At 33.0% G+C, this 23,552-nt stretch overlaps 1 protein-coding gene across 1 annotated transcript in view; it reads left to right on the top strand.

The window, feature by feature from the left end:
* The window catches only part of STPG2 (sperm tail PG-rich repeat containing 2), a gene marked incomplete at both ends in the record, with an annotated part of 248,189 nt that overhangs the window by 222,027 nt on the left and 2,610 nt on the right, over window positions 1-23,552 (top strand). The gene's annotated exons all lie outside the window — the stretch shown is intronic.

Here is a 23,552-nt window from a genome sequence, read left to right as displayed (position 1 = left end):
CCCAAGAATTGGAAAATCTATTATACTCACAATTACTATTTATTGCAAGAAATGATACAGATTAAAATCAACAAAGGAAACAGGTACATGAGACGGAGTCCAGAAGAAACTCAGCACATGGTCCCAGGTATCCTGTCCCAAAGTAGTTACACGGATGCACCTAATTTCCCAGCAATCGTGTGTGACCACATGTGAGAAATGTCAACCAATAAAGCTCACTTGAGCTATGGTGTCCAGTTTTTATGGGGGTGAGTCACATAAGACAGGCCTTTCTTGAAATGTGCAGTTTAATCAACCCAGGCCTGGAGTTAACTCTTTCCTGCACAGTAGTTTATAACTGAGAATTCTATTTTCTGAAGTTTTTGCTTTATTGCATTTTAATGTATTTGTATTATTTCCTCATGGAAGAAGGGAAGTGACTAGATACAGTAACTATGCATATTAAGTGTCTACAGAATATCAGGCTTAGAATTTGCATGAATTATTTTATTTAATTTGTACAATAATTCCGTTACCGAGGTGTCCCTTACTTTAAGATTCCTCTGTGTCTATTTTCAACTAACTTCGTCAAATAAGTAACATTTATATTTTTCAGGTGTCACCACCTGAAATACTGCTCTGAAATTGCTTTCTTCTATTCCTAGCAGTCTTTTATATGAAACTAATATCTTTTTCTCATTTTATTTTTCTTATTGTTGCTATATCAGTTGGTTGATTATGTCTTGTCTGAAAATTCCTCCCCTCTTAACATCAATTGCATTCACTTTTTTGGTTTTCTTCTTGCCTCTTCCATTCCATTTCACTCTTTTCTTCCACATTCTCCATTCCATCTAGTTTCTGAAAATATGGAATATTAGATATTTTGAAAATCTTCACACTATAAAGAAATGCTGGATAGATATGGCAAACATCCTTTGAAATGCAAAGCTGAGTTTTCAAGAAATCAAGAGCTGTCAAGAGGTATCATCTCTTGAGCAATAAGCAGTTAATAATGCTTTGTCTGCCTTGTGGAAGGTGGGGAGTTGGCATTTTGATAACCATGTAGAAGAGAAGATTCATGTTATGGACTAGTAGACTAGTGAGTAAAAACTGATACCTACATACAAAGCCAAAATTTTCTAAGGGCTCCACTATCAGTTAAAGGATGGGCTGGCAATATATGTGTATATATATATATATATATATATATATATATATATATATATATATATATATATATAGAGAGAGAGAGAGAGAGAGAGAGTACATCTATATATTGAGTACAGATCAAGTATAGCATTTACATTATACTACCGTCAAGATTTTGGAAGACCTTAATGTAATGGCTGTTGATCAAGCAACCAAGACTACCTGCCCCACTTCTAAATTTATAATTCTATTTGTACAAATTTCCATGTAAAATGCATTATTTGTCTTAAAGTAAAAATTAGACAGCATGTAAAGTAGGAAAATACAGGCTTCATGATATCCTAAAAAATAGAACATCTCACGAGGAAAGAGATACTTCAAAGAATGTGCAAGCATGAAATTGAAAGTGATCACAACAAAGAAGAAAAGGGAAAGTAATTTTAATATGCCTGCATGGTCACAGAACTGGCAACAAAATGTCCTCAAATTTGTAAAAAGTTTAAGAGTAAAGGACATAAAGGAAGAAACACTAAGAAACTTGGACAGAAATTAAGTTATTTGCTTTGCAGTATGTAGTGAGGAATTTGACAGCATAGATTAAAATGCCAGCATTGCTACTCTTAATGGTTATGGGACTTGGACAACACTGCTTAAAAATCTTAATTTTTTATTTACTTATTCAGTTGATGGATATATAAAAGTATCTAATACAGATTTTGAAACTTAGCTGTAATAATATATTACACTGCATGGGAGATTGTATTAGCTAACATCACACCTCTTTCTCACCCCTACGCTACCTTTTCTTCTAGCTAGGGTTGATTACGTAATCTTGTTTTGGCTATGAAACCTAGAGAAGAAGTCTTTTGGCATATTTTTGTAAGAGGTTTTGCTTCTTATACAGAAACAGAGAGATTGTTCATGCTCTATTTTCCCAAGTTTTCCTGACTTAAAAACAGATTCATTCATGTATTTAAGATATATTTGTTGAGTGCATGCCTATTATGAGACATATCAATGACTAAAACAGACAAGAAGCTCTGGATCTCATGGAGCTCGCTGGGAAGACATAAAATATAACCTCTGAAAAGGTGATGAATGCTCTGTAATGGCATTGAGAATGCTGGGAGGAGGGTGGAGAGCAATAATAATTAAGTGATCAGGATAGGCTTTAAAAATAATCACTTTACAGCAGAAATCTGAGGAAAGTCAGAGTATGAATGTGTGAATCACCGGGGGGAAAGTATTCCAGCAGAAGTAGCCAGTCAAAGACCCTGACATGGAAACATGCCAAATAAAGAGTGAGGGAGAGGGAAGTGAGGGCTGAAATTCGAGATGAGATGTGATAACTTGGCTGTGGCAACTGTCTTGCCAACATAAGAGAACAGCTGATAGAATCTCATGCACACCTACTCTGACATTGTCAGGCAGTTGGACCATCACTAAAAGCCATCTAACTCAAGACTTCTTGTTATGTGAGAGAAATAATGACCCTTTTGTTTAAGCCACTAGGTGAGTTTTTTGGTACTTGTGGACAAAATCATTCCTGACTGACAAAAAGTGTTTAGTTGAATGATTGGCATATGCAAGTGCTCACAGCATGTTGGCAAATACAGTTATGTGTATGTCTCCAGACTAGGCAATCCAGTAGAGTTAGTGGATAACAGGTCTTTAAAAACAACAACAGTAACAGTTCCAATAGACATAGTAATCAGAAGATTAGATGGGGTATTTTAGGAGCTTATGAATTCCCATTCCTGTGATAATTTGTGAGATAGCTTAGAGGTGCACAGAAAGCTGAGTCTGCTGTGCCTTTTGCCATACTAAGGAAACACAACGATGGTAACAATGCTGTCAGTGTAATTTATTTAAGCCCTTTAAAACACTTCTTTTTATCCCACTATGTGTCATTAATAGCTTTATGATTTAGCTGACTAGATTTTGGGTATGATTTTATCTTATAATATTATCCATTATTGAATCCTGTCGCAAATATGTGCTATATGGCTGAAATTAAGTGGCTTCTCAATATTTTTCATTATGGATAAAGTTTTATCCCTTCTGTTTCTGCCAATAAGAGAACTTACTGGAGAAAATCAACTATTAAGCTGGATAATCACATTGCAAGTATATTGCAGAGGGGATCTCAATGGGTAAAACCTGAAACATAATTTTTTAGTACTTTTAGCTTTAAAATCTATGGATTTAAGTATGACTATCATTTTATCCAATATATATAGCTTTGTTTTTAAACTCTTATTATGATGTCTTTAATTTAGTAAGCTAGAGATATAAGTTGATACGGTTTTATATGTGTACATTGTAACAGAATATACTGAAGGCTTAACGGTAAAATTATGGTACAGTCTATAATTCTCATGAGTGTGTCCATTTGTTAACAGTTTATTCAGCCACACTTCATCAATCATTATCAAATGACCATCTGTATAAAGAAAACTAAACTTGATGTAAAGGTTATAATATTACATAGAAATGGGCAATTGGAACATCCAAGAACTTTTAGAGAAAAAAGATGAAGTTCTTAAGCCCAAAAGATAAATTAGCTCAAATGACTGTCATCTTCTCATACCACATCTTATATAGAAAATTAGAAATCCAGATGTTAAGATTAACTTCATATTTTCAAACAAGTATTAAATTGCGATGTAATTTTGAGAGCATTCATTTTGTTATTCTTAACAGCTATTTAATTGACTTGGAGAAATATTTTGTAAAGATAAAATCATATGCACATACAATTTCAGCTTTCCCCAAGTTTTCTTAACTGATTTTAATCTAGGTTCATTGAACAATATCGTCTCATATAAATCAATGTAAGGCTGTTTTATTCATCCACAGTTTTGCTAAATTCTAATTTTATTTTCCCAAAATATTAAGACAACAGCTTTTCTGACATTTTATTTATGAAGATATTAATTTTAGTAAATATCTTTAATAAAAATGTTTAATAAGATGTATCAAGCTATTATATTTTATATGAGATGATTTCATGAAATAATAGACTAAGAGGAAAAATAAAGAGGAAAGAGAAAAAAATACCTTTAATTTTTTTAAAAACAGAGATAAACGCATAATTTTATAGATTGATTTAAAGTGGAATAAAGTTAAATATACCATAAATGCTCTTTACAGATGTGCATTTGATTTATTGGACCAATTAAGGACATTTTTCTGTACAATTTTATTTTTATGTTGTGCAATAGGCTCTGAAAGAGAAGGTAAACATGACTTAAATTTGACTGAAAGCAATACAGGTTAGGCCCTAGTTTTGAAGTATCAATAAAAAAATCCATAAATTATACCATATTGCGGCACATTTCTTTTTAGATTGACTGAATAGGCGATTTTATAAGGAATTACTTCTGGAAGTATCCACTCAGAGTAATTAAGAAGAGAAAGCTCACTGGTACTTTTAAAAGCAATGTATTTCTCTTTTATGTGAAAAAGAGATGGTAAAGAAGAAAAATACATTTACTGGAGTCTTCCATTTGAACCTATAATTTGTTTTAATTTTTTGAATGTAGTAATTATCAGCTCAAATAATCAAAGCTATTATTAAAATAAAAATTGAACTATTTTGTAAATGTTTTTTTGTAAATGTTTAATAAAATTAAAACAATATTTGTGGAAATGTAATATACATAATAAGAGGATACTATCATTCCTCTTCTCTATCCCTCCCAACAATTAAAGAGCCATTTGATATTAAGATAAGGCCACACAATAATTACCTCTGGGTTTATCCTTTACAACTTATTCTACACTTCTTAGAATAGTACATATTACATATTCTGAGTAGTATGGATAAATCGTCAAGTTTATTCTATAGGAAATAAAGTTATGAAGAAAGAAAAAATTAAGACTACCATAATCTCAGAGGCCATTTTTATTATATATATAATATGTATATGTTATATTATACATATACATACATATTATACATATTATATACATATCATATATAAATATTAATATATACATATCCATATATGTATTGTATATATGTATTGTGTGTGTGTGTATATATATATATATATATATATATATATATATATATATATATACAGAGTACCCTAAAACAGAGCTCTGGCCATATTATTCCCAAGCTCAGCAGCATTTCATGGTTTACTAACAACTACTATATAAATGCAAAGGCTTCAACTTATGTAGTATGTCCCCATACTTTCCATTCCAGTTATATCTTCTCTATTCTTCATCCTCTCCTTTATTCTGTTCTTTTACTATATCATCTAATAGAATTATACTATTCAATCTCCAACCTGTGCCTTATGCTTTGCTTTGTAAAGATTTTGATTATGCTGTTTCCTTCAACTAGGGATAGCTCATACCTATTTAACAAGAATCCACTCATTTTCTAGACTTATCTCAAATGCCTTCTTTTGTGAAACATTTTGTGATACTGCCAACCAAATGAAATCTGTCACTCTTTAAAGCCCAATAGAATGTATAGTACTAGTCTTATTCTACCTTATAATATAAGCATATATGCATTTGTCTTATTTCCCTTTCCACTCTACTGGAATTTCCAAGAGGTAGAGCTTGATTAATTATCCTCTTTGTATCCCCTGTAACACCAAGATGCTAAATGAATTAGCACCTTTAAATGGAAGATATGACAGGAGAATCTTCTTCAACTTCAGTTTCTACAGATTAGCTCTCCAGAATATGAAATGAAAGATCAACTATTTAGGTGATTCAAGCTCTGAGTAATTTGGAAACAAATGATCATACCTTTGGTTTATCATTGTCTTTCACAATAATAATTTAAAATTTAGGTTTCTTTGGTTGTGTAAATAAGAGGAAATCTATATAAATGAGACAGTGGTCAAGATGTAAACATTTATCCAAAGCTTGGAACTGAGAGTTTTAAATCTGATCTCATTCCTTCACTCACTCTGATGATATTTAAAAGCAACCTCTCTGTACAAATGCACAATACTAGATGTGGAGGATAATAAACTAACATTTTGGGGAACATCAATCTAAAAAATGACTATTGTTCATAATACAACCAAATGTAGTTCTTAGCTCTTGGTACTTGAATGCATACCTTAAAAAGAAGCAAAACAAAACTTTTTTTAAACTTGGGTAGCTTTCCTTATTATCTCTCTTTCAATCCATGCTTGAAACAAAAGCCAAAAAACAATTTAAAATTAATTGATTCTGTGAAGGCTGTGTTTCTAGATGCTTGTGATAAATTTAATCCGCCTCGTCTGGATTCTTTAGTAATTTTCCTGTGGCCTTTTACCTAAAGTGCTTCTACTCATGCTCCTTAATAGGGGTTAATGACGTTGCAGGCAGCCTGGTTTCAATCTTGCATCTGCGGGCTAATTCCAGTCCACCTCACCGACCTTGTTTAATGTTTAGAGCTCCTGAATGTGTAGGTAGGAGGGGAAAGAGCTCCTCCCCAAAATGTCAGTCTCCAAAGGCACAGCATTATCACATAGGACTTATCTAATACCTTGAACACATTTCTATTTCAATAATGGTTGTCAAAATTAATGTAATTCTGAAGTTACGACTATATCATCTATCCAGGTAGCTTCGTCAAAGTAAGAGGAACTGTGGTGACACCAGTTCTGCTTTATTCTTCAACTTTGAAAGATGGCAAAAGTCATATATTCTTTCCGATAGTCTACTAGTGTCCAACATAGCTTTCTCTGAACCTTGATAACAGGTACTTTCTTTCCAGAAATGAGCTAAGGGCACATGTCCTTGAAATGAGATGAGGATTTTAAGATCTAAAGTTATGCACTACTTTGTCTTTTCTCAGTTAGCCAAAAGAAATCTTTTTCTATCTCCCTGTCTCTGTTTCTCTTTTACTGTCCCACATGCACACGCACGCGTTCTCTCTCTCTCTCTCTCTCTCTCTCAGACTAACACAGATTTCTTTTTTTTTTTTTAATTAAAGTTTATTGGGGTGACAATTGTTAGTACAGTTACATAGATTTCAGGTGTACAATTCTGTATTATGTCATCTATAAATCCAATTGTGTGTTCACCACTCAGAGTCAGTTCTCGTTCCATCACCATATATTTGATCTGCTTTACCCTCATCTACCATCCCCTTCCCACCCCTCTGGTAACCACTAAACTATTGTCTGTGTCTATGAGTTTTTGTTTCTCATTTGTTTGTCTTGTTCTTTTGTTGTTTCTGCTTTATATACCACATATCAGTAAAATAATATGGTACTCTGCTTTTTCTGTCTGACTTATTTCGATTAGCATTATACTATCAAGATCCATCCATGTTGTCACAAATGGTCCTATTTCATCTTTTCACACCGCTGAATAGTATTCCATTGTATATATATACCACAACTTCTTTATCCATTCATCTATCGAAACACATTTTGATTGTTTCCATGTCTGCGGACTGGCTTTAGCTCAGCGGTTCCTTCGACAAAGTGCTCTCTAACACAGATTTCTTGATATAAAGATGTTCAGAAGCTATTTCTAGGGATAAGGTATTTTTCCTTTCCTTGGTTGTATTTTGGATGACATTTTCTGAAGTCTAACACTGCTGTAGCCTTGTAGGTCTGCTGAGAGGCTTGTTCAATTTGGTCAAATATGTTGTATAACTCCAGCTGAGCTTTGCTCTCGTCAACTTTTTTTTTTTTTTTTTTTGTCTCAGATCTGGGCAGTAGCTTCAACAAGTGTGCTCAGATTTTAAAGTGAATCTGTGTTCTGTCCTGAAATTTTCTCTACGATGATCATAAATAAGTTACCTTTGCTATATAGGAGAGGAAGTTAGTAAATTACCAAGATAATGACAACTTGGAAAAAAAATATATATATAGATATATTCAACCAAAAACCAAACAATTTCTACCTACTTAGGTAACCATTTTTTGCTGCCTATGAAACTAAAAAACATACTAATAAAAGTGAAAAATGTCATCGATGGAATGGAAGACCTTTTTCAACTAATATTTATAAATAAATAAACTTCTTGTCCTCAAAGTATCTCATTTCTCTAATTACCCGTATTTGCTTTTACTACCATATAATAATTCTATTGTATAAATTTCGGACAGATTATAGTCACCATGCTTCTAAGTTTTGTCTTATTTTTTTTTGATTGGAGGATAGAAAAGTTGAAGAGAATATAAATGAATAAATTTCTTGCAGCTGTGACCAATTATAGCGCATACCATTCACTATTGATGTCATTCTTTGGTTCATACTTTATGGTTGCCCAAAGATACTACATGCTGAAACTGACAAAATTATTGTCTGACTAGATAATAATGTGCATTGCTAAAGATGACTGATTATACAAATTGAGGAGGACAGTTTTATAATATCCAAAACCAAAGATGATATAAATGGCTTTTTAATGTGGCTTTTTAAATGGCTTTTTAACTGTAATTTACTTTGAATTTTTTTAATAACAGTAGAAAAAAAGTCTTTATTATAGTTTGTCCCTGCTTTCATTTGTGCTTTTTAATAAGCACCATGGCTAACATTTAAATTACAATTTCAGAATTAGTACATTGAAAATGACACTAGAAATTGGGGAACTAATGTGGCTATACTGAGTTAAAGTTTGCAAAAATATATTCCACAAACATTAGCTCTATGAGAAGATTGTGGGGGGGAAAAGAGGAGTTCATGTTGAAACATGTGCATTGGGAAATGCACACATTGTATTAATCCTTTGTGATGTATGAATTAGAATATCACAGGTGCTGCCATGACCTGCAATAAAGAAATCTGTTTTAATCTTGTTTAATCCAACTTTTCCCATATTTATTGGATTAGGGAACACTTTATGTGTGACATGAACTAACATTCTGTGAAACTTTTATTCTGCAGTAAAAACCATGGGGAATATTGTTTCAATGCTTGGAAAAGCAAGAGTTTCTGGGTTTTGCAAGTCTGATAAAAGATGAAATAGGCATTGCCATCTTTGCTTGACTTTAGCTGCATCATTTGGCAAACATACCACTTTTTCACTGGAACACCACAAAATCCATGCTGGCAAATTAGTTATAGACAATCACACTCATATAAAAGACATTTTATGTAACTTTCTCAATGATTTATTAAGGAAAATAAATATTTAAAATGGTAAGTGTGAAGCTAATATGGGACCATGAGACAGACATATCATTAATATAGAACTACTATGCCAACACACAGTATATGCCTAATATATTTATTTACATAATTTTACCTTTTCAACATTTAACTATAGAAACCAATCTGTGGATAGTTATGTATTTAATTTGTACCTATTCCTTCTGATTATTTTATGAATTTCAAATACACTTAAGCATATTTGAAGATATTTCAGCCAAAAGCATAAATTCCTTTCTTTTCAAAACTTTTCTATCTCTGCAGGACATATACTTTTAGAAACATAAGCCACAGAGATGTGTGTGTGTGTGTGTGTGTGTTTGTGTATAATACATGTACCTGATAACAAACCAAATTGTATAGAAGAGCTCAGAGAAAAACAATAGACTATTGCATCATTCTTCCACATTATCAAAGACAAACTTTTTAAGTTACTCATTGATGAACCAAATGGAATGCAATGATGAATTTTCTGTTTGTGGTTCCAATGCCATTATCTTTTGGTTTTTAAAAGTAGTACATTATTGTCATAAAAATAACCTGGATTTTCTCTTTTACATTACATTTGTTGCTTAAATTTTGCCACATTTTAATTAGTTTCATATTTAGGCCATAACTTATGATATCTGAAACTTTAACTTATCTTTTTCAAAAAATACACAGAAGATTTACCATCTTTACCATTTATAAGTCTACAGACATCTAGAATTTATATCATAATTTCCTCTTCACATTTTCTATTTTCTCTTTCTGGAAACTCTGGATTTAGTACCTCCGAAGTGCTTTTTTTTTTTTTTTTTTTTTATGTCTCCTTATCTTACCATTAGGTTGGTGCAAAAGTAATAGCGGCTTTTGCAATTATTTTCAACCTTTTAAACTGCAATTACTTTTGCACCAACCTAATACTATGTTATCTCTTGCTCTGTCTCTTTTGTCCTTTTGCTTTATATGCTGAAAGGTCTTTTTATCTTTAGCTATTTTCTTGTTTCATTGAATTTTCTATAGCAAAAGTTATGAGCTCTTAGAATAGATTCTTGTTCTCTGATTGTTCTTTGTTTTATAAATGCAATATTATAGGAAATGTATTTTAGTATATTATTTATTTAATTTTTTTTAAGTTCTATTTTTTTCCTGAACAATTTCTTATTCCTCTAAAGTTAGTTTTTAAAATTTATTTTGGTCTTTGTCTTTCATTCTTCTAGCTCTTGTCATATGCCATGTGATCTTTGGCGCCTGATCATATGTTAAATAAAAAAGACTATGTATCTATTTGGGTACTCTTCGAGCACACTGATGTAAGTGGTGTTACTGTCTTCTTCCCTCTTTTTAGAACAGTTCTGATTTGCAGCTCTATCTTGGTTGGCGGAGGGAGGGATATGTTGAATAGTGGGCCTTTTTTTAGGATGAATAAGTAGAACAGCTGACTTCTTTCCCACTATAATACCTCTTCCTCGGTTTCATGTGCTGTTTTTTATTTAGATACTAGCATGAAGGACAGTAAAGGGTGATGGGCAGAAGAACACTGCGTCTTAAACTGCTTCGTCATCTAGGAGCAAAAATAATTCAACAGAAGTAGAGACAAGAAGAGTTTTGCTGGCAGTGTGTTCTAAGGTGGTTTCATTTTTTGTACTATATTGTTTTAAAAAGTACTGTAATAAAGAGCGGTGTAAATAATATCATAATTAAATGTACCTATTTGTGCTTAAGAAACAAAAACTTGGAAAACTGTCAGTACAAATAAGTTCCTTAATTTGAAAAAGACTATAAACCAAAAATTTATACTGAACACTATTCCTAAAGGAAGGAAGACAAAGACACCCACTGTTACCATACCTTCTGAGCAAAGCAGGTGGTTCCCACCGATACCTAAGGATAGAATACCTAAGAACACAAGAAATGGAAGGATTGAAATAAAAGTGATAAAACTACCTTTAATTTTAAATTATAGCATCTTATAGCAAAACAGCTATTAAAAATGTAGAATCTATTAGAACTGATAAGAAAATTCAGTGCACTTGTTAGATGTAAGAATGATGTACATAGTACCAGTAGTGATCAAGTATGAAAAAGTAATAAAAGTAAGTACAACTCCCCAAAGAAATAAAGTTTCTAGGAAATAACTAAGAAGACAAATGTTTCTATAAAGAGATTTTATAAATTCTGATAATGGTCTGAGTAAATGAAGAGCTAATTCAAGGCTCTTGAATGGGATAACTTCATATAATAATAATATCAATTTTCCCTATTTTAATCTACAGATGTAATCTCACTTTGGATTCTAGTTAGACTTTTGAAGAAGTTGATAAACACGCTAAAATTTATGTAAACATTAAAGTACATGAATAACTGAAAGAAAGAAAAGGGAAGACATTCCCACACCATTTATTAAGACGTATTGCAGAACTATATTAAAAACACTGTGGTTTTGGCACAAAAATAAGATAAATGGATAACGAAACAAAGAAAACAGCTCAGAGACATTTCTGTGCATATATGAAGACAATTTATCATAAAGATGTCACTACAGATCAATGAGTAAGGGAAAACTTTAGTAGAACATACTGGGAAAACGAACATACTAACTAAAGAAAAATAAGGTTAGATCCTTACAAAAAACACATACAATGATGGAATCCAAATGGATTAAAAACCTAAATGAAAAGGTAAAACTACAAAATTAATAGAAGAAAATACTGGAGAAACCATTATAACCTAAAAAGTGGAGAAAGACTTCTTAATAAAATCTTCAGAAGAGCCTTAGGCAAAAAGTTGTATGAGTTTGATTACATCAAAACTAAGGATTTCAGTTCAACATTGGGCACCCTACGCAAAGTTAAGTAAATGACAGAAGGAAGAAGATAAAACTGTCAGATACTCAAATCTGGCCTAAACAAGGAATTGATAAACTCAAGGGAAACAAAACAAGAAACCCAAAGAGAAAAGGGTCAAAGCATATGAAATTATTTCATAATCTCTATTAATTATTGCTTGCTTTATTCTTTTCCACAGATATTCAACTTATCCCAGAAAGACTCATGTTCTTTCTTTTTAAAACTCATTTATTTTTAGGTTACTACTCTTAAAGTATAAAGATTCATGTTACTGTTTTTAAACCTCAGGGAATAACAATGATTGCAACTCTCCTAAAAAGTCTGTTAATTATGCGAAAAAACATAGGACTCTAACTTCAATGATAAAGTTTTCTACAAAAACTCATTGGAGTTACAATTATCAAGTCATTTCTAAAGAAAGGATAAATGCATTTTACAAAACAAATTGGCATGGGAAATAATGTAGTACTAAATTTCATCTAAGTGTAGAACTCACTGTTTCCCCTGGAGGCTTAAACAAATATTACATGAGTGAGGGCTCTTGTAAAATGTTATGTTTTGAAATAGATTTCATTAATGGTTTCTAGTGATAATTTATTTCTCCCTTTATGCGCAAGTCTCTTCTCATACCAATAATGGATAGCTTATTTGCATATAAATAGATTTCAATATTTGCTGAAGAAGAGACCAAATATGTTTCTTTTTTTTCCTCCTGGACATTGTTAAACAGAAAAAAAAATTAGAGGGGAGGGTGGTATTGCAATAATTAGCAGTCAGGATTTATAATAATTTTCTTTAGTGTTTTTATTGGTATACTTCATGTCAAAGGTTTTGACCTCTATTAAAATCATTAAAAAAAAGAACTTGCAGTTTTCTCAGTGATGCTTTTTGGTATATAGTTTGAACAAAACAAACACAACAAAGCAGCATGAATTGGTTATTGAAATGTTTACTATTACCCTCTGGGTATCTTCTCTTAATTAGTTTTTATAGTTAAGGTAGCATGTTCTGTTTTAGAGAAGGTAAATGTTACTTTTTTGGCTATATTGCTTAATTATATGAATCCTTCATTTTTGAGATATAACAAGTCACATGCTTATGATGGAGAGAGATTTTGTTCTTTTCAATTAAAAATATACAAACGCTAATCTTTCAGTTATCATATGGTTAAAAGCATCCAATCTCAAAAAATAATTCGTTATAGAACATAATAGCCTTCCTAAACACGTCTTATATTAAGAAGGCTTTTTGAGCCTATTTTCATTACTACTAAAAATGGTCATTAAAGAGAAAGAACAGTGTTTTTAAAGATATCTATTTCATACTTGCTTTTTGACTTTCAGTGTATGAAATAGGATATGTACCTGTAATATTGTTCTTTAAGTGAATCGGAGGCATCATAGTATGGTACACTGTATTTTTCAGTAATTCCTTCAGGAAATTAAGAAAACAGCTGCTTTCTTGTAGGTATGTTGTCGATTAATAAGTGTGTCTTTTTGACCAGCAGAGGTCACTCAGTACAAAATGAATAATGACTTCAGCTTTCAAAAGACAGCAAGCATGTCTATTCTATTTGAGCAATTCTATTTTACTTAATTTCTGTTACTTGCGTAAATACTGTTTTCATCTGTTTTTATACATGCTTGCCTAGCTAAGTGAGACAGTTCCTCAGGGTCCAAAGATCTTGCCAAACATGGAGACAAAAATATCCTGAAAGAAGTGGTAATGTATTTAAATGTATGTATTTAAAAATATTTTTCAGATCTTGTCGACCAGTTAAAAAAAAGTGAGAGAGAAAGTTGTCCTTCAGAGAACATCACACATTGCATTCAGCCACAGAGAGGCAGCCTTCACCAAAAGATGGGACTTAGGGCTATTTGGTTTCTAGGAAAATAACATTTAACCCTAGATATTGTTTATAACAGGTTTAGAAGTAGCAGTTGTGTGGCAGCTTTGACAATTAGCAGTGTGAAAATACGGAGATCTGAAGACAATTTGATATTTAGGATTGTGACGTTTTTGTTTTCCTTAAATGTATATGTACTTATAAGTTTAAAAGTATAGATGTAAAACCAAAATTATATTCACTTTTGGTATTCTAATGAATTAATAATCCAGGCACAAAAATCTCCCTAAATTTGTCAGATAGACCTCAATTTATTCCATTTCCAAGACCAAACTGACCAGTCGGGGGAATGTCACATTCAGGTAAAGGCGTGACATTCTCATTTAATTAACATGATATTTGTTTGGTCAATTTGATGTTTTTGGAAGGTGCTAAAGAAGATTAAGAAGGCAGTGTGTAAGCGTAAGGCGAGTTGTTAAAACCATAGAGCCAGTACCAGTTAGCTATTAACTCAGTTTCCTGGAAAATTTAAATAATTTTATTTTCCCTTCTTTTGTCTCAGGATTGAGAGTGGTTGAATAATTTGGTCCTTATTCATTGTGTGACTTTGTGTGCCATTTTATCCCCCTTACATAAAAGAGGAAACTAAATAAGGTTTAGGGACTTTATGAAGGGTAAATGCCTGAAAGTCTTGAACTTGGATTAAGATTTACAGTTTATTGTGGAAACAGACTAAAATGAAATAGAGATGATAATATACTTCAAAGAATTGCAGTCTCCATGATCATGAAATGAGTTTTGCACATTTGTCCCTAAATTGAAATAGTGTGACGTGTCTATGACAGAATTCATAATGTTTTTAAAGGATATCACTGAAAAGTAAATCTCTTTTCTATGTTAATAATGCCAGTCTCCACTAATCTCTTTTCTCTCACAGCAATTGAGTGGACTCCTTAATTGACTCATCCTTCCTTGGCTTGGCTCAGTTCAGCTCACCAAGCATCGATTGAGGCTTTACCATATGCAGGCACAGAGACAAAACATTCAGATATAGTCTAGAGGATAGTCTCATCCATAATTCAAGGTTTATTCTCTGGATTACTAGTTTTGAGATTATTTAAGGAAGAAATGATTTAATGTTAAAATATAGTATTTGAGAATAGCTACATACTAAATTTTGTATTTTAGAAGCCTAAAGCAATGCATTTGTTAAAGTTATGTTTTCTTGGTTCCACTTTCAGAGAATATGATTTTTTATTTTGGCACGAATCCCAAAAATATGTGTTCTACTATTAATTTGGGGGGTTCTGATGCCTGTGAACTACATGTTGAGAAAGACTAGTTTAAAACATATGGTACGTAATATGATCCTCTTTGTTTTTCAGTCTTGATATTTCTGGGGACAGAGTTCCAGAGAGCAGTTTCCAGGCTCTCAGCCTCACATGGAAAGGTGCTGGCTCGGTTATTAGATGGCCATCAGTTGTAATCAGATGGCCGACCATTGTGACTGGGTGGCCATTAGCTGTTACCGTTTCGCCATTAGCCACTAATATAACTGCGTGGCTACGCTAGGGGGTTGTTGGTTGGTTGGGAGAGAAGAGGACAGCGGATTACAAATCGTGTTGCTCCTACTTCCTCTCTCACCCAGCCGCCAGCGAGACTGGGGTGCAGGAAGACCCCTCGTTGGGGTACTGGTGGATGTTTGCTTTTGTGTCTCGACCAGCATCCATCGAGAATATAGTGGTATGACTCCCCTCTCTGTGGCTTTGTTATTGTTCCTTTTTGGCCTCATCATATGCTGCATTCTTGTGCTGGGAGCGGGAGCTGAGTCCCTGCATTACAGTGTTTCAAACTATAGAACAAGTTCAACCAGAGACCAGTGGAGAAACATGTCCAAAGCTATGGAAGAGCTGTGAATAGGCCTTGTGGGTCATGGGTATAAGTCAAGTGAGGAAACCCTTACCTTTTTGGAAATAAACATTATTAACATAAATAAATCACACTGTTATTAGTCTTGGTAAAATTAGCTAGTGATAGTTGGGAATGCTTGCAAGGGAAGATCCTGCTGAATTCTCATAGTAGCCTGCTATTATTCCATAAAGATATGGAAACAGGGTTAGAGAATATTTACATTATATGATCACAGGAACAGAGTGAATAGATAACACTGTTAAGGTAAAGAGATAAATCTTATTTAGATTTAAATCTTTGTATAGATTTAAGTTTACTGAAAATACATGAAGCTTTCTGAGATAATCAACTGTTAACCTAATAGTTTTTGTTTGATCTCTGATGAATGTCAACAAAACATTTGTGCATCAAAGCACAAAACCTCATTGTATCAGTCATTTAATCTATAAAATGTTTAAGTTGCAGAATTTATTCATTTAACTCATAAATGAAAGTATTAACCTTTGTTTAATTGACTTGTCGCTATGTAAATCATGTGGGCTCTTCTTTTAGAAAACTCAAAATTCTAACATTGAGTGAGAATTTCTAACATTGAGTGAGTCTAACATTGTAGCTGACCTATTCAAGGACAGATTCAAATATAAGCACTCTTAGGAGCCTAACCATTTTGAGCAAGTTATGAGAATGTCAAAAAGTCACAAATGGTTGTCCCCTATCACCTCTGCTTTTCAACATAGTGTTGGAAGTCCTCGCCAGAGCTATCAGGCAAGAGAAAGAAATAAAAGGCATCCAAATTGGGAATGAAGAAGTTAAATTGTCACTCTTTGCAGATGACATGATGCTATATATAGAAAACCCTAAAGACTCCACCAAAAAGCTATTAGAAACAATCAATGACTACAGTAAAGTTGCTGGCTACAAAATCAACGTACAAAAGTCCATTGCTTTCCTATATACCAACAATGAAATCTCAGAAAAAGAGATAGAAAAAACAATTTCTTTTGCAATTGCAGCAGAAAAAATAAAATACCTAGGAATAAACTTAACCAAGGATGTGAAGGATTTATATGCTGAAAACTATAAGACATTTTTGAAAGAAATTGAAGAAGACACAAAGAAATGGAAAGACATTCCGTGCTCATGGATTGGAAGAATCAACATAGTTTAAATGGCCATATTACCCAAAGCCATATACAGATTTAATGCAATCCCCATTAAAATCCCAATGGCATTTTTTAAAGAAATAGAACAAAAAAATCATCAGATTTGTTTGGAACCACAAAAGACCCCGAATAGCCAAAGCAATATTAAAAAAAAAGAACAATACTGGAGGTATCACACTCCCTGATTTTTCCTTGTACTACAGGGCTACAATAATCAAAACAGCTTGGTGTTGGCGGAAAAACAGACACATAGACCAATGGAATAGAATTGGGAACCCAGAAATAAAACCACATAAATATGGACAAATAATTTTTGACAAAGAAGCTAAAAACATACCATGGAGGAAAGACAGCCTCTTCAATAAATGGTGCTGGCAGAATTGGATAGTTACGTGCAAAAGAATGAAACTGGACTGCTATCTGTCACCATGTACCAAAATTAATTCAAAATGGATCAAAGACTTAAGCATAAGACCTGACACAATAAACTGCATTGAAGAAAACATAGGTACTAAACTTATGGACCTTGGGTTCAAAGAGCATTTTATGAATTTGACTCCAAAGGCAATGGAAGTAAAAACTAAAATAAACGAATGGGATTATATGAAACTGAAAAGCTTCTGCACAGCAAAAGAAACTATTGACAAACTAATGAGGCAACCAACTGAATGGGAGAAGATTTTCGCAAACAGTTTTTCTGATAAGGGGCTAATATCCAAAATATACAAGGAACTCATGAAACTCAACAACAAAAAAACAAACAACCCAATTGAAAAATGGACAGAGGACCTGAAGAGACATTTCTCCAAAGAGGATATACAAATGGCAAATAGACATATGAAAAAATGCTCAACATCGCTAATCATCAGAGAAATACAAATAAAAACCACAATGAGATATCACCTCACCCCAGTCAGAATGGCTTTCATCAACAAAACAAATAGTAACAAGTGTTGGAGAGGCTGTGGAGAAAAAGGAACTCTCATACACTGTTGGTGGGAATGCAGACTGGTGCAGCCGCTATGGAAGGCAGTGTGGAGGTTCCTCAAGAAATTACGAATAGAATTACCATATGACCCAACAATCGCTCTCCTGGGTATCTACCCCAAAAATATAAAAGCATTTCTCTATAGAGACACGTGTACGCCAATGTTCATTGCAGCTTTGTTTACGGTGGCCAAGACATGGAAACAACCAAAATGTCCTTCGATAGATGAATGGATAAAGAAGTTGTGGTACATATACACAATGGAATACTATTCGGCGTTAAGGAAAGATGATATTGGAGCATTTGTGACAACATGGATGGATCTTGAGAGAATAATGCTAAGTGAAATAAGTCAGACAGAAAAAGCAGAGAACCCTATGATTTCACTGATATGTGGTATATAAACCAAAAAGAACAAGACAAACAAATGAGAAACAACAACTCATAGACACAGACAATAATTTAGTGGTTACCAGAGGGTAAGGGGGTGGGGGGTGGGTGATGAGGGTAAAGGGGATCAAATAAATGGTGACGGAAGGAGAACTGACTCTGGGTGGTGAACACACAATGGGATTTATAGACGATGTAATACAGAATTGTACACCTGAAATCTATGTAAATTTACTAACAATTGTCACCCCAATAAAATTAATTAAAAAAAAAAAAAGTCACAAATGGTAAAAAAAAAAAAAAAAAACAAAAAACAAAAAACAAAAAACAAAAAAAACAGCCATTTAAAGAAGTTTTATTTAAATAATGGCTCCTTTATTATAGTTTCCTTAAAGAATTTAGTTTAATATTAATCAAATATTTTAATTATTTTAAAAATATAGTTGGTATTTATATTTAAAGAACTCTACATAATTTGATCTATGTCAGGAGGTGTTTTCCAAAGACATCAAGCATTATCTTGATTTTTACATATAATAGTTACAGAGGTAGGTGCCAGTCTTAAGAAGAAATATCTTACAAATTCAGCCCTAATTGAGTGTTGAAATAATGGTAGTGATCTAAAAGGACTTGGAATATATGCTGAGACTTATAATACTATTTTGCTTAGATAATTTTCTTGGCATTCTGACTCCAAACTTTAATATGAACAATGGAATATAAAACTCAAAATTCAGTTATGAAAGGAAAATTTGCTACCAATATGTCAGGCCAATTGTGAGGTATCTTATTTACCTTGAAGTCAATTTTAGATTTTATGGATTATTTGATCATTTTGTTCATTCATCAATAAAAATCGCTCATGTGTTACATATTTACATACTACCTACTCAAAGTGGTATTGGATGAAAGGTGATCATTGTTCCTTTCAGTTTCCTGTAATTCATACAAAAAGGGTGTTATACCTACATTGACAAGACTGGTGAAAATCATTCAAATTTGTACAGTGCAGTTATTTTATCCGTGAGAATGAAAGTATAGTTTATAGGAGCAGTTCAAAGACTTTATTTGAAAGGGCTGTGGACGCACATTTTGATAAATATGTACATAGAGATACACAGATAAACAGACGTGGTTGTTTGAAGGTATATTTCAGCCAAACCAAATCCATGTGATTTTGTATTTATGCCATAAGAGTGACAGCACTACAGCTAAATCAATGCTCGGAATACAAGTTTTAACAGTGGATGATTTAGGTAGGCTCCAATAGATGAAGTTCTCTGTTTAGATTGAAGTGCATTATAATAGTCCATTGCTTAGGGACTATATTGGCAATAATTCCTAGACATTCCATAGTGACTTTGAGATATCATCCTTAAATATTTAAGCTTTTTTTGAAATGTATAACATCCATTTTTTTTTTTTTTTGGACAGAGAAGTTAGCAGGATGGTAAAACATACATGGAAATTTTGGTTAAAAGTTTATGTATTTATTGGGATTCTTTTTCTCATCACATATACACTCAATTTAATAGACTGTGCAGTTCTGTGGTCATAATCTGAAGTGCCATTTAATCAAATCGAGTGTTAGAAGCAGGAGAAAAGCATTAAACCTAAATGTAGCCTTGACATTGATGATAATACTTCTTTGTGTACTAATCTTTTGTCTTTGCTGTTATTTTATTTATAGAGCTGAAGGATAAAATCAGTGTGAAAAAACATGTCCCATAAATATCTAAACTCTCTAAATGACATTTTAAAGCCATGCAGTCCATTTCAATGAACAATTTCATAGATCCTTTTTAATTTCTAAAGATATGCTCACATATGGATATTTACTTTTCAGTAGTTTTCTGTCACCTTCACATGAAAAAAAGGACTGAATATTCATAAGGAAAATTGACTACGTGATTTATAAATTTCAGCTCATTATGAAGACAGCCATTTCTTAATCTGAGGCTTTGCAGCTTTATTTATACAAGTAGTTATTTCTGAGTCCACTGTAATGTACCAAAATGAATTTTATTTTAAATTACTCATTGTTCCAGGTCTCTCCCATTTTTGCCCTGTAGCATGGGTTGACATTTCATAGAAAGTGAGTTGGCATAGGGCTGGAAAATATGTCATTATAAGAATCACCTGCTCTTGAATTTCCCATTATATAGTAGTCATGATTCAAGGTGTGTGATTTGGCATGAGAAGTTTTCTTCTTCCATGACCTGTGATTAAAATTTGGCCTTTTGGTAAATAAATAGAAGATAGTTTCTGCATAATCCAGCTGTGAATCAGAGCTGGTGAAGCAATGTAAATCTTTGACCTGTGTCATATAAGCAGTAGCATATGTAATTGGAAATATATTTTAAGCTGAAGAGCATTAAACCTTTTTTAAACGCTCTGTATCTTAGCCTAAGTGCTAAAATGCAGCAAGATGGATATTTTGCTTCACTTGATGCTCCTCAAAGGAATTCCAATAAAAGGAAATCCACTACAACTACATTTGAATATTTTCTTTTTTCTAATGAGTTATAACCACGAATGTAAATATTTATGAGTTGCTGTAGCGTGATGATAAAGGCAGGGTATAGAGCATATTTCTTCATAACTGAAAACGAAACTTACCGTTACAATAGTATTTAGATAATAGACTTACCTGTTGCATTAACCTTTATAAATCTTTATGGTTAAAGTTGCCCCTTTCATTTAGTTGACTGTGGAATTATGCACCGAATTCCTGATTATAGTTTGTGTTTACTGGATACTGAAGTAACTGGTACATTTGTTTCCCCATGCCTCATTTAGTTTATATATTTAAGTTTATTTGTAAAGATATTATGTACGTATATGCACATTAATTTTTGTACTGTAAATATAAACTATAGTATTCCAAAGTCATAAATGCTATTGTTTTATAGTAAGATGGCATTTGCTATAACTCTTTACTTGTCACTTAGTAGATCAAAACACATTAGCTTTTGTTTTAATCAGTTCGGGCTGCTATAACAAAAATACCAGAGTGTGGCTTTAAACAATAGAAATTTGTTTCTCACAATTTTGGAGTCTGGGAAGTTCATGATCAAGGTGCCCAAGATACTGACCTTTTTGATTCCTAATGAGGGCCCTCTTCCTGGTTTGCAGGTAGATACCTCGCTGTATCCTCACACAGCAGAGAGACAAGAGGGAGGGAGGGAGAAAGAGAGACAGACAGAGAGAGAGAAAGAGAGAGAGAGAGAGAGAGAGAGAGAGAGAGAGAGAGAGAGAGAGAGAGAGAGAGAGAGAGAGAGAGAGAGAGATTGAGAGAGAGAGAGAGAGAGAGAGAGAGAGAGAGAGAGAGAGAGAGAGTCACTCTACCCTTGTGATTTAATTACCTCTAAAGGGACCATCTTCAAATACCATCACATTGGAGAGAAGGGTTTGAACATATAAATTTTGGGAGTTCACAAACATTCGGTCCATACCAGCTTCTCATAAGTACTTTCCCACCTTGGTTATCTAGCCTGTTTAATTAAATTGATATTGGAATAATTAAACTAGAGCCACATGTCATTATTTATTTTAAATTTTGAAATGTCCTGTGTTAATGAATCTACAGCATTAAAAATATTTTATATGAATTTATCTATTATAAAGTATTTTAGATTTTAAAACATCAGTATTCTTCAAAGTAGATGATTTTGGATTATGTGTTCACTAAGGAGACAGAGGCATTGATTTTATATTTTATTAATACCTTTATATTTACTATTTCACTGTTCATGTTCATTGTCGGTATTCTATGCTCAAAGTTGTGTTTCCTCTCCCTACACAGAGTCTCTCTAATTCCCTCTAATGTAGTTTCATCCAACACCTCTCTTCTAAAGTTACATTCTATGTGTTCTACAGTGACCTCACTGCAAGTCCTCTCTTGAAATACTTGATATATGAGGTGTGATCGAAAAATAGGGTGAATGTTTAAATAAAAAAAATTATTACATTAAAAGATATATTGCCATTACACCCCCTCACTTCGAACACACTTATCCCATATCATTCTTGCCACTTTCTGAAGCAGTTCTGGAAGTCGTCTTTCATGAGTGTCTTTACTTCATCCTCCATCATGACAATGCTCTGTATCACACATTGCTTCTGGTGCAGCAATTTCTGTCGAATAAAAACATTACAGTGTGTCCTCATCCACCTATTCACCAGATCTGGCACCATGCGACTTCTGGCTCTTCCCCAAAGTCAAAATGACCATAAAAGTTACACTTTTTGAATAAATTCAGGACATCGAGGCAGCCATGACAACGGAACTAAAGACACTCACAAAAGAAATGCATCAAAAAGTGGCAAGAATGATAGGATAAGTGTTTTTGAAGCAAGGGGCAGTATTTTCCAGGGGATTAATGGCAATGTGTCTTTTACTGTAATAATTTTTTTTTTAATTTAAACATTCATCGTATTTGTTGATCACACCTCATATTAGATCTCTAACACTCTTGAAATACAAAGCTTGGCATGTGACAGACACTCAATAAGTATTGCTAAAATTATAAATGGAGAAAAAAAATAACCTCTTCCTATTTTCTCTCTATTGTGTTGTACTTACCAGATTCTATGCAGTTGATTCTTTCCTTCTTTGACTCTTTTCCTCCCTTTCTATATTCAGCCTCCCAAGTTTCAGTCCTCAGTTTTCTCTCTCTGCACTTTCACTTAGAGAAACCTCAACTATTGCTTCTACGTGAATAACTCCATTCTTTTTCTCCAGGCCAGCTTTCTCATGAGCTTTAGTTACGTATCTACAGTTGTCCTCTGAATGTTTCCATTTGGATATCCTGCCATCTTTTTAAACATAACTGGTTCAAACACATGTTGTTACTCTCTAATGGTATCTTCCTTCTGTGTTTCCGAATTTCTGTAACAGTATTACCTTTTTCATAGCCACTATTCATTTTTATCTACTTCCAATCACTATATATACTGTTTGTTGAGTAGCTTAGAAAATATTCTGAATTGTTCTTTCTTTCCTTTAACAATGTTAGTAAATTCCTTGTTAGTGTCCCTTAAAAAGACTTTCTTTAAGTCATCCCATCCTATAAATTACTGCTAGACTTTGTTTTTTAAACTATCTCTTTTTTCATGTGTCTCCTTTAGTCTAAAGCCTAAGAGCTCTCCACTAATAATGAACTGGTTTT

This window comes from Rhinolophus hipposideros, assembly GCF_964194185.1.
Source record: "Rhinolophus hipposideros genome assembly, chromosome: 1".
NCBI classification, from domain to species: Eukaryota; Metazoa; Chordata; class Mammalia; order Chiroptera; family Rhinolophidae; genus Rhinolophus; species Rhinolophus hipposideros.
Note: the sequence above shows the minus strand (reverse complement) of the source record. Positions and strands in the feature narration are given on the sequence as shown.